Source organism: Triticum aestivum, chromosome 7A (genome assembly GCF_018294505.1).
Source record: "Triticum aestivum cultivar Chinese Spring chromosome 7A, IWGSC CS RefSeq v2.1, whole genome shotgun sequence".
NCBI classification, from domain to species: domain Eukaryota; kingdom Viridiplantae; phylum Streptophyta; class Magnoliopsida; order Poales; family Poaceae; genus Triticum; species Triticum aestivum.
This window is the reverse complement of record NC_057812.1, coordinates 147967828-147978172: the sequence shown is the minus strand read 5'-3', so window position 1 is coordinate 147978172 and position 10345 is coordinate 147967828.

Genomic DNA, 10345 nt, shown 5'->3' with positions numbered 1-10345 from the left:
AAACACACAAGCATAAACATGGCATGATGCATAACCAAGGATGATGCATGTCCAGTTTAAATATGCATAGCATGGCAAAGTGCACAAACAAAACTACAAGTTAAGTGGATCTCAACATGTAACAAGATGCATGTTGACAAAACACCACGTTCAATTATTTAGTTCACTCCTGTTTAGGTACTCAACAATATTAAATGTTGGTTAACATGGCAAGAGGTGAGGCATAAGTAAACTAACATTTAGGAAAGTTTAAATGAGGCCGGAAATAACAAACAACAATTCCGGAAAATCCCCATATGCATATTATGAATTTGGTATTGTTCTGCCCTAGACCATATTTTACAGTTGGTAAACATGCAAGATGAGTGCACCAAGTTAAACAATGCATTTTTCTAACTGAAAGGATCGAGAAGAGGTGTCTAGAGGGGGGTGATTAGACACTAAGTGCTAAAAGTTGCAGTTATTAATTGTTTTAGGTTGAAGTGGAGTTTTGGCACAAGTTTAACAATAACAATACATATCAAGCAAGCATGCAAAGAGTATATGAGCAGCGGAAAGTAGAGCATGCAACTTGCAAGAATGTAAAGGGATGGGATTGGAGTGTGCAAACACAATTTGGAGACACAGAGATTTTTGAGACGTGGTTCCGATAGGTGGTGCTATCGTACATCCACGTTGATGGAGACTTCAACCCATGAAGGGTAACGGTTGCGCGAGTCCACGGAGGGCTCCACCCACGAATGGTCCACAAAGAAGCAACCTTGTCTATCCCACCATGGCCGTCGCCCACGAAGGACTTGCATCACTAGCAATAGATCTTCACGAAGTAGGCGATCTCATTGCCCTTACAAACTCCTTGGTTCAAATCCACAATCTTGTCGGAGGCTCCCAAGTGACACCTAGCCAATCTAGGAGACACCACTCTCCAAGAAGTAACAAATGGTGTGTTGATGATGAACTCCTTGCTCTTGTGCTTCAAATGATAGTCTCCCCAACACTCAACTCTCTCTCACAGGATATGGATTTGGTGGAAAGAAGATTTGAGTGGAAAGCAACTTGGGAAGGCTAGAGATCAAGATTCATATGGTAAGAATGGAATATCTTGGCCTCAACACAAGTGTATGTGGTTCTCTCTCAGAAAAAGGTAGGTTCAAAGTGTAGGTTCATTCTGATGGCTCTCTCAACGAATGAAGAGGTGGTGGAGGGGTATATATAGCCTCCACATAAAATCTAACCTTTACACACAACTTGCCAATCTCGGTGGGACCGAATTGTTAAACTCGGTCGGACCGATTCAGCAAAGCTAGTGACCGTTAGGGTTTTCGGTGGGACCGACTAGATCAACTCGGTGGGACCGATATTCTAGGGTTAGGGTAAATCCAACTCGGTTTGACTGATTACTCAAACTCGGTGGGACCGATTTGGGTAATAAGCGAAACAGAGAATTGGCCAAGCAAACTCAGTGGGGCCGATTGCATATCTCGGAGGGACCGAAAATATTGCAATGGGTTACAGAGAGTTTGCAAGCCCATCTCAGTGAGACCGAGATCCCATCGGTGAGACCGAACTGATTAGGGTTTCTGGTAGTGGCTATGTCAACCGAACTCGGTGGCTCCGGATAGAAAGAATCGTTGGGGCCGAGTTGGATATTTGGTGTGGGACATATTTGGAAGTGAGAAAGTGGTTGAGGGCTTTGGAGCATATCACTAAGCACTTTGAGCAAGCAAGCCATTAGGCAACACCTCATCCCTCCTTGATAGTATTGGCTTTTCCTATAGACTCAATGTGATCTTGGATCACTAAAATAGAAAATGTAGAGTCTTGAGCTTGGAGCTTGAGCCAATCCTTTGTCCTTAGCATTTTGAAGGGGTTCCACATCCTCTAGTCCATGCCACTTCATTGTTGAACTTATCTGAAATATACTAGGTAAAAATGTTAGTCCAACAAGAGATATGTTGACATTAATTACCAAAACCACCTAGGGAGCACTTGTGCTTTCAATCTCCCCCTTTTTGGTAATTGATGACAACATACATCAAAGCTTTAGATGAAGATATATAGAATAGTAAGTAAAGCTTTGGAAAGACATGTAACATGCATAGGCTCCCCCAACATGTATGCAATCATGTGAATATGGAATATAGGAGCATGTGAATGCATAAACATGACAAAGTAAGCAATGTGTTACATGTAACTTGGCTATATGCATCAGAGCAAATGATGTGAATATGAGAAATGTACCTTCATGCTCATGAGTTCTTCTTGCAAACAGTATGTACATCAGCAAGAATTTATCATACACATGATTTTAATGCATATACTTACCTTGTGGTCTTGAGTTGGCTTAGGATGGGATGAACCTGCGTAGACAAGGTTAGATAACACAGATACACCTACTAGCCAGAGCAAACAACAGAAACCACAAGAGTACCAAGACTGGGATGACATGTAGAGTGAGTACTAAGTACCACATTGAATATAGACATGTCCCCAAAGGTAAATATGTGCAATAAATTCAAGGATTTCCTTCCCTTAGATGTCTTGCTCCCCCTGAATCTAGCATGGGATGCTGGGAGAAGATAGGGAACAGAAAATCAGAGCAAAATCAGAGCTCAAGTATGAACATGTCTTTCCCCTCTTGAAGACATGTGACTTCTCTCATCTTGAACACCAAGCATCTGGGGTCCTTGAGGATTACTCTTTCTTCTTGAGTATTCTCTCCCCCTATAGATATGATTAAGCTTTGATGTGATCTCTCTCTCCCCCTTTGACATCAATTTCCAAGAAGGGTTCTTCTGGATTTTTTCATGATGGGTTTGGTCCTTGAGTCACAGAACAAAGAAGTAAGTTGAATGGGATGCTGGTTGAGCACAAGATGCATTGAGTGGAGCTGGATCAAAAAGAATGCAGAAACAAGTGGTAAGATGTCTTTCCTGTAATGAAATCGGTGACACCGAGTTGTATGGTTCGGTCGTACCGAGAGGATTCGGTTGGACCGAAAGCATCAGACCGTTGAGAGCGAGTTCATCACAAAGAAAACACTTGTCACCTCAGCTCACTAGACAAGTAAGATCTCACAAGGATTTGCAAGGAATTAACTGAAAGATTTGCAATGAATTTGATGCAAGGAATGCAGAACAGAAAACAAAAGAGAAGAAACTAAAAAGAATTCCAGATGAAGTTGGAAACAAATATGCATGAGACAAATGCAAGAGCATGAAAAAGGAAGACAAGAGAACTTCATCTAGAATTGGTCGGCGACAAAGTCACCTATGTTAGAGTATATTGACTTAGGAGTCAAGTGAGATCACTTGATCTTAGGTCATACTCATCGTTTAAGCTCAAAAATGGGGTTACCATTTTTCGTTTAAGCTTTTTGATGTATTCACATCTTGTCGAGTTGCTTTGACTCATGACTTGGAGTAAAGCTTCTCTAAGATGGAATAACATACCTTGGGTGGTGGCGTTGATCATGATCATGTAGTTGAACTTGTGTGGGTTGCTCAAGGTTGATGTAGCTCATCAAGAGTTAGGAGCACCACTTGGAGTTTGAGTTCATCTACCTACATGGGTTAGTTATTGCAAGGAAGAGCACTTGGATATCCAAAATGACAATCATGAAACTCAACATAACATTTGTCAAAGGATATGTTTGAATGGTTGCGTGCTTCCTTGTCTTCATCCACTATTGTGTAGAGACTTGGTGATGTAGAGATTGCTGAAGATGTGAGTGAGTTGCAATCTCATAGACTTAGATTCATCCAAGTACCTACACGGGTTAGGTAACATGCAAGGTGCAAATATATCCAAGACATGAGATAGTCAACATAAGAGAAATATCAAGGATTAGTCATTGGCTCACGCCTTGCATGTATCAAATGGAGTTCCTACTCCAAGTTTGAAGCATCAATGATGTTCAATTCACCTCTTAACCTGCAAAACACTTTCTCATCAAGTGGTTTCGTGAATATATCAGCTAACTGTTTTTCGGTGCGAACATGCTTAAGATTAATGTCCCCTTTGGAAACATGATCTCGAATGAAATGATGATGAACATCAATATGCTTAGTTCGAGAATGTTGCACGGGATTGTGAGCAATCTTAATAGCACTTTCATTGTCACAAAGTAATGAAACATGTTTCACATATATCCCATAATCTTTAACAGTTTGGGTCATCCAAAGTAATTGAGCACAACATGATCCAGCGGCAATGTATTCCGCTTCGGCGGTGGATAAGAATACCGAGTTTTGTTTCTTGGAGGACCAAGACACAAGAGATCTACCAAGAAATTGACAAGTACCTGAAGTGGACTTTCTATCAACCTTGTCATCGGCATAGTCCGAGTCGGAGTAGCCAACAAGATCAAAGGAGGCCCTCTTTGGATCCCAAATGCCAAAATTTGGTGTATGGATTAAGTATCTCACTATCCTTTTCACGGCCTTAAGATGAAATTCTTTAGGAGCAGCTTGATATCGTGCACACATGCACACACTTAGCATAATATCGAGGCGTGAAGCACATAGATACAACGATGAACCAATCATAGAGCAATAAACCTTTTGATCAACAGGTTCACCATCTTTGGTTAAATCAAGATGTCCACTAGTAGGCATGGGTGTAGTCATACCTTTGCATTCTTGCATATTGAACTTCTTGAATAAGTCCTTGGTGTACTTCGTTTGAGAGACAAAAGTACCTTCCTTAGTTTGCTTGATTTGCAAACCAAGAAAGAATTTGAGTTCACTCATCATCGACATCTCAAACTTCTCCGACATTAGCTTTCCAAACTTTTCACTAAAATGAGGGTTAGTTGATCCAAATATAATATCATCGACATAAATTTGGCACACAAATAGTTCTCCATTAACCCTTTTAGTAAAAAGAGTAGAATCTATTTTTCCAATTTCAAAGCCTTTTTCAATAAGGAACTTGGTCAAGCATTTATACCATGCTCTAGGAGCTTGTTTAAGACCATAAAGAGCTTTGTGAAGTTTGTAAACATGATTAGGTTTCTTAGGATTGACAAATCCGGGAGGTTGCTTAACATAAACTTCCTCCTCTATTTCACCATTTACAAAAGCACTTTTAATGTCCATTTGGTACAAGGTGATATCATGATGATTAGCATAGGCAAGTAAGATGTGAATGGACTCAAGTCTAGCAACAGGGGAATATGTCTCACCATAGTCCATACCTTCGACTTGAGTGTAGCCTTGGGCGACGAGACGTGCTTTGTTGCGAACTACTTGTCCATCTCCATCTTGCTTTTTGCGAAACACCCATTTGGTACCGATGATGTTGTGGTTGTTGTCGGGCTTCTCAACTAATGTCCAAACTTGATTTCTCTCAAAGTTGTGTAGCTCTTCATGCATGGCATTTATCCAATCCGGATCTTCCAAAGCTTCTTCAACCTTCATAGGTTCAATGCTAGAGATGAACGAATAGTGTTCACAAAAGTTAGCTAAACGAGTTTTTGAGTGAGTGATTCTCCCGGTTTGGATATCATTGTAGATTTTCTCGATGGGATGGTCTTTAGCAATTCTTGCTCGAACTCGTGAAAGCTTTTGCTTGGATATTAGTTGAACATCTTCTTCATCTTGTTCTTCTTCTTGGCCTTCTTCGTTGTTGACATTTTTGTTCTCTTGTCGTGGTGGAGAAGGAGGTTGTTGGCTTTCATCTTGGTGCACTTCCTCGTTTTCTTCATCTTGGTGTGTCCCACTTGTGGATGCTTCCGTATCAACTCTTGGTTCACCTTGTCGTGAGGTAGAAGTTTCCACTTGGACGGACGAGGTACTCTCCTTCACCTCCGTTGGACGAATCTTGCCAATAGACAAGTCTTGGATTGCTTCTGAAGGGTCTTTGTCTCCTACATCAATTGGCAATTGCTCTACTTGCGAGCCATTAGATTCATCAAACTTCACATCTATCGTCTCTTCAACCTTTCGGGTGAATTATTGTAGACACAGTATGTGTGAGAGTTTGAGCCATAACCAAGTAGGAAACCTTCATGAGACTTAGGAGAAAATTTAGAACGACGATGCTTATCAAGAATGTAGCACTTTGAGCCGAATACTCGAAAGTATCCAACTTGTGGTTTGTTACTGGTGAGGAGCTCGTATGTCGTATTGCCGAGTAGTTTGTGAAGATACAAGCGATTTGTTGCATGACAAGCTATCTCAACCGCTTCCGCCCAAAAGTGCTTTGGCGTCTTGTACTCATCAAGCATCGTTCTCGCCATTTCGATGAGTGTCCGGTTCTTCCTCTCAACAACTCCATTTTGTTGAGGTGTGTACGTAGCCGAGAACTCATGTGAAATCCCTTCTTCGTCAAGAAAGGTGTCCACATTTGCGTTCTTGAACTCCGTTCCGTTGTCGCTGTGAACCTTCTTGATCTTCACTTCAAATTGATTTTGGGCCTTCCTAGTGAAGTTTTTGAAGATATTTTGGACCTACGATTTATCATCGAGAAAGAACACCCACGTAAATCTTGAAAAATCATCAACTATAACTAGACCAAAAGAATTTCCACCGAGACTTTTGTAAGCGTTAGGACCAAAAAGATCCATATGAAGTAGCTCGAGTGGCCTCCTTGTGGTCATGATGTTCTTCACGGGATGCAAAGTCTATCCTTATCAAATATGACATCATTAACACCAAGGATATGATTTCCTTTAATAAGCTTGTCAAGGTTTCGCATACCAACATGACCTAATCGTCTATGCCACAACCAACCTTTAGAAGATTTAGCAATTAAGCAAGTTCTAGGTTGAGCCTTTTTAGTGAAATCAACAATGTAAAGATCACCTCTACGTATACCAGTAAAGGCCATTTTATGATTGTCTCTTCGAAACACTTGGCAATCTACTTCAGTAAATAGAACATTGAAACCGAAATCAGCAAGTCTAGATACTGAAAGTAAATTATACCCAAGAGATTCAACGAGCATGACATTTTGTATGGAGCTATCATGTGAGATAGCCACCTTACCTAGGCCAACCACCTTACCCTTTGAGTTATCACCAAAGGTGACATACTTTCGAGGGCCGTCGTTTTCAGCAAGCTCACGGAACATATCTTTATCTCCGGTCATATGATCAGTACATCCACTATCAAGAACCCATTCCCTTCCTCCAGCCATGTAGCCACGAAGATTTGCCATAAGACCAAAGTGGCTCATTGCATCATTAAGATCATAGTCACTGTCATCATCATCCTCATCATAGTATCCATGTTCAACATCATCTTGTGGTTGATCAATTCATAGAGAGGGTAATTCATTAGATAAATGATCATTTCTATGGTTATCTTTACGAATTCTAATAGCTTTGGAAATGATATTGCTAATGATTCCAACATCTCCTTTGGCACTCGTAAGATTAGTAAGCTCAAATAAGCAGTCACCAAATTTGGGATCATTGGAACTCATCTTAATCAAGGCAATAGACTTATGGAGAATTTCATCTAGATCTTTCAAGGAATAAGTTGGAAAGCGTTCCTCAAGAAATCTCCATATAGTGTAGGCACAATCAACAGTAGGCAAACATTCAATTAAGTTTCTAGGCAAGCCTCTAGTGATAAGATTAACAGTTCTAAGGTTGCGGATCATGTCAATAGACTCATCAAGGGTAGGATGCAAAGGATCAACATGAGGTGCACAAGGGCTAGTAATGTACTTGTTCAAATGATATTCATTGAAAATCTCAAGCATTTCATTTTTTCACTCATGAAAATATTCTCCATCAAGAATAGGCACTCTACGTCTAAGACTCCCCAAAGTAGACTCATCCATATTCCTCCAATGGTGTTTAAACCAAAGCAATGGAGACCAAAGCTCTAATACCAATTGAAAGGATCGAGAAGAGGTGTCTAGAGGGGGTGATTAGACACTAAGTGCTAAAAGTTGCAGTTTTTAATTTCTTTAGGTTGAAGTGGAGTTTTGGCACAAGTTTAACAATCACAATACATATCAAGCAAGCATGCAAAGAGTATATGAGCAGCGGAAAGTAAAGAATGCAACTTGCAAGAATGTAAAGGGATGGGATTGGAGTGTGCAAACGCAATTTGGAGACAAGGAGATTTTTGAGACGTGGTTCCAATAGGTGGTGATATCGTACATCCACGTTGATGGAGACTTCAACCCAGGAAGGGTAATGATTGCGCGAGTCCATGGAGGGCTCCACCCACGAAGGGTCCACGAAGAAGCAACCTTGTCTATCCCACCATAGCCGTCGCCCACGAAGGACTTGCCTCACTAGCGGTAGATCTTCATGAAGTAGGCGATCTCCTTGCCCTTACAAACTCCTTGGTTCAACTCCACAATCTTGTCGGAGGCTCCCAAGTGACACCTAGCCAATCTAGGAGACACCACTCTCCAAGAAGTAACAAATGGTGTGTTGATGATGAACTCCTTGCTCTTGTGCTTCAAATGATAATCTCCCAACACTCAACTCTCTCTCATAGGATATGGATTTGGTGTAAAGAAGATTTGAGTGGAAAGCAACTTGGGAAGGCTAGAGATCAAAATTCATATGGTAAGATTGGAATATCTTGGCCTCAACACAAGTGTAGGTGGTTCTCTCTGAGAAAAAGGTAGGTTGGAAGTGTAGGTTCGTTCTGATGGCTCTCTCAACGAATGAAGAGGTGGTGGAGGGGTATATATAGCCTCCACACAAAATCTAACCGTTACACACAACTTGCCAATCTCGGTGGGACCGAATTGTTAAACTCGGTCGGACCGATTCAGCAAAGCTAGTGACCGTTAGGGTTTTCGGTGGGACCGACTGGATCAACTCGGTGGGACCAATGTGCTAGGGTTAGGGTAAATCCAAAACTCGGTTTGACCGATTACTAAAACTCGGTTGGAGCGATTTGGGTAATGAGCAAAACAGAGAATTGTCCAAGCAAACTCGGTGGGGCCGATTGCATATCTCGATGGGACCGAAAATATTGCAATGGGTAATAGAGAGTTTGCAAGCCCATCTCGGTGAGACCGAAATCCCATCGGTGAAACCGAACTGATTAGGGTTTCTGGCAGTGGCTATGTCAACAGAACTCGGTGGCTCCGGATAGAAAGAATCGGTGGGGCCGAGTTGGATATTTGGTGTGGGACATATTTGGGAGTGAGAAAGTGGTCGAGGGCTTTGGAGCATATCACTAAGCACTTTGAGCAAGCAAGCCATTAAGCAACACCTCATCCCTCGTTGATAGTATTGGCTTTTCCTATAGACTCAATATGATCTTGGATCACTAAAATAGAAAATGTAGAGTCTTGAGCTTGGAGCTTGAGTCAATCCTTTGTCCTTAGCATTTTGAAGGGGTTCCACATCCTCTAGTCCATGCCACTTCATTGTTGAACTTATCTGAAATATACTAGGTAAAAATGTTAGTCCAACAAGAGATATGTTGACATTAATTACCAAAACCACCTAGGGAGCACTTGTGCTTTCACTACCTCATTTACATATAAAGTTTATTTAAAACGGAGCTACGATTATTTAGTTTTGAAATAAACCATTTTAACATGTCATTATGCAAAATAAATGCAGACAGCATTTTAAACATTTTAAGCATGGATGAAAGTTGCATATAATGAAACTAGATGAAATTCTAAGCATTTTGCATATATAAAACATTTTAATCTGATGCACGGTTTGTGAGTTATTATATGCATGAATACTATGGTATTTTTTGTAGAACTGTTTTACTCTGGATAATAGCTAAAACCGCAGCAGCAGAAAAAAAAACAGAATAGGCTGAAACAGCAATCGGGCCAACAGTGCACACAGGGTTGGGGGTTGATTACCATGGGCCATTGAGACCTTGGGCCTGTGGAGCAGCTTGTAGCAGAGGCTGGCTGGGTGCGGCCCAGCCGCGAGGTGAGGAGGCGTTGGGCCTGATGCGCGCTTGTAGTCCAGGCGCACGACGAGGAAACGCTCGTCCTTTGTTCAAACGAGGATGAGGCAGAAACATGGGCAGGGGCGGAGGGACTTCGCGACGGCGGGACTTGCAGACGCGGCGAGGTGCTTCGGGAAGACGTGGTGGCTTGCAGGGGCTTGCGAGGTGGAGAAGGCGAGGGAAGACCAGATCTGGTGGGTCGGCGCCGGAACCGGCCGGTGGCGGAGCTCCATGGAGAGTAGTGGCAGCTGCTGTTGCCTGCAGAAAGGAAGGAGAGAGCGATTCAGAGAGGGAATAGGGGAAGGAAGTAGAGAGAGATGGCGGGATAGGGCTTCCTACCGGCGTCATGAAGGAACTTCGGTGAGGCTCGACGTGCTGCGGGAACTGCTCACTGGCGGGTGGAGCTCCGGGGCGGGCAACCGACAGGGAAGTAAGGGGAGAATGAGGAC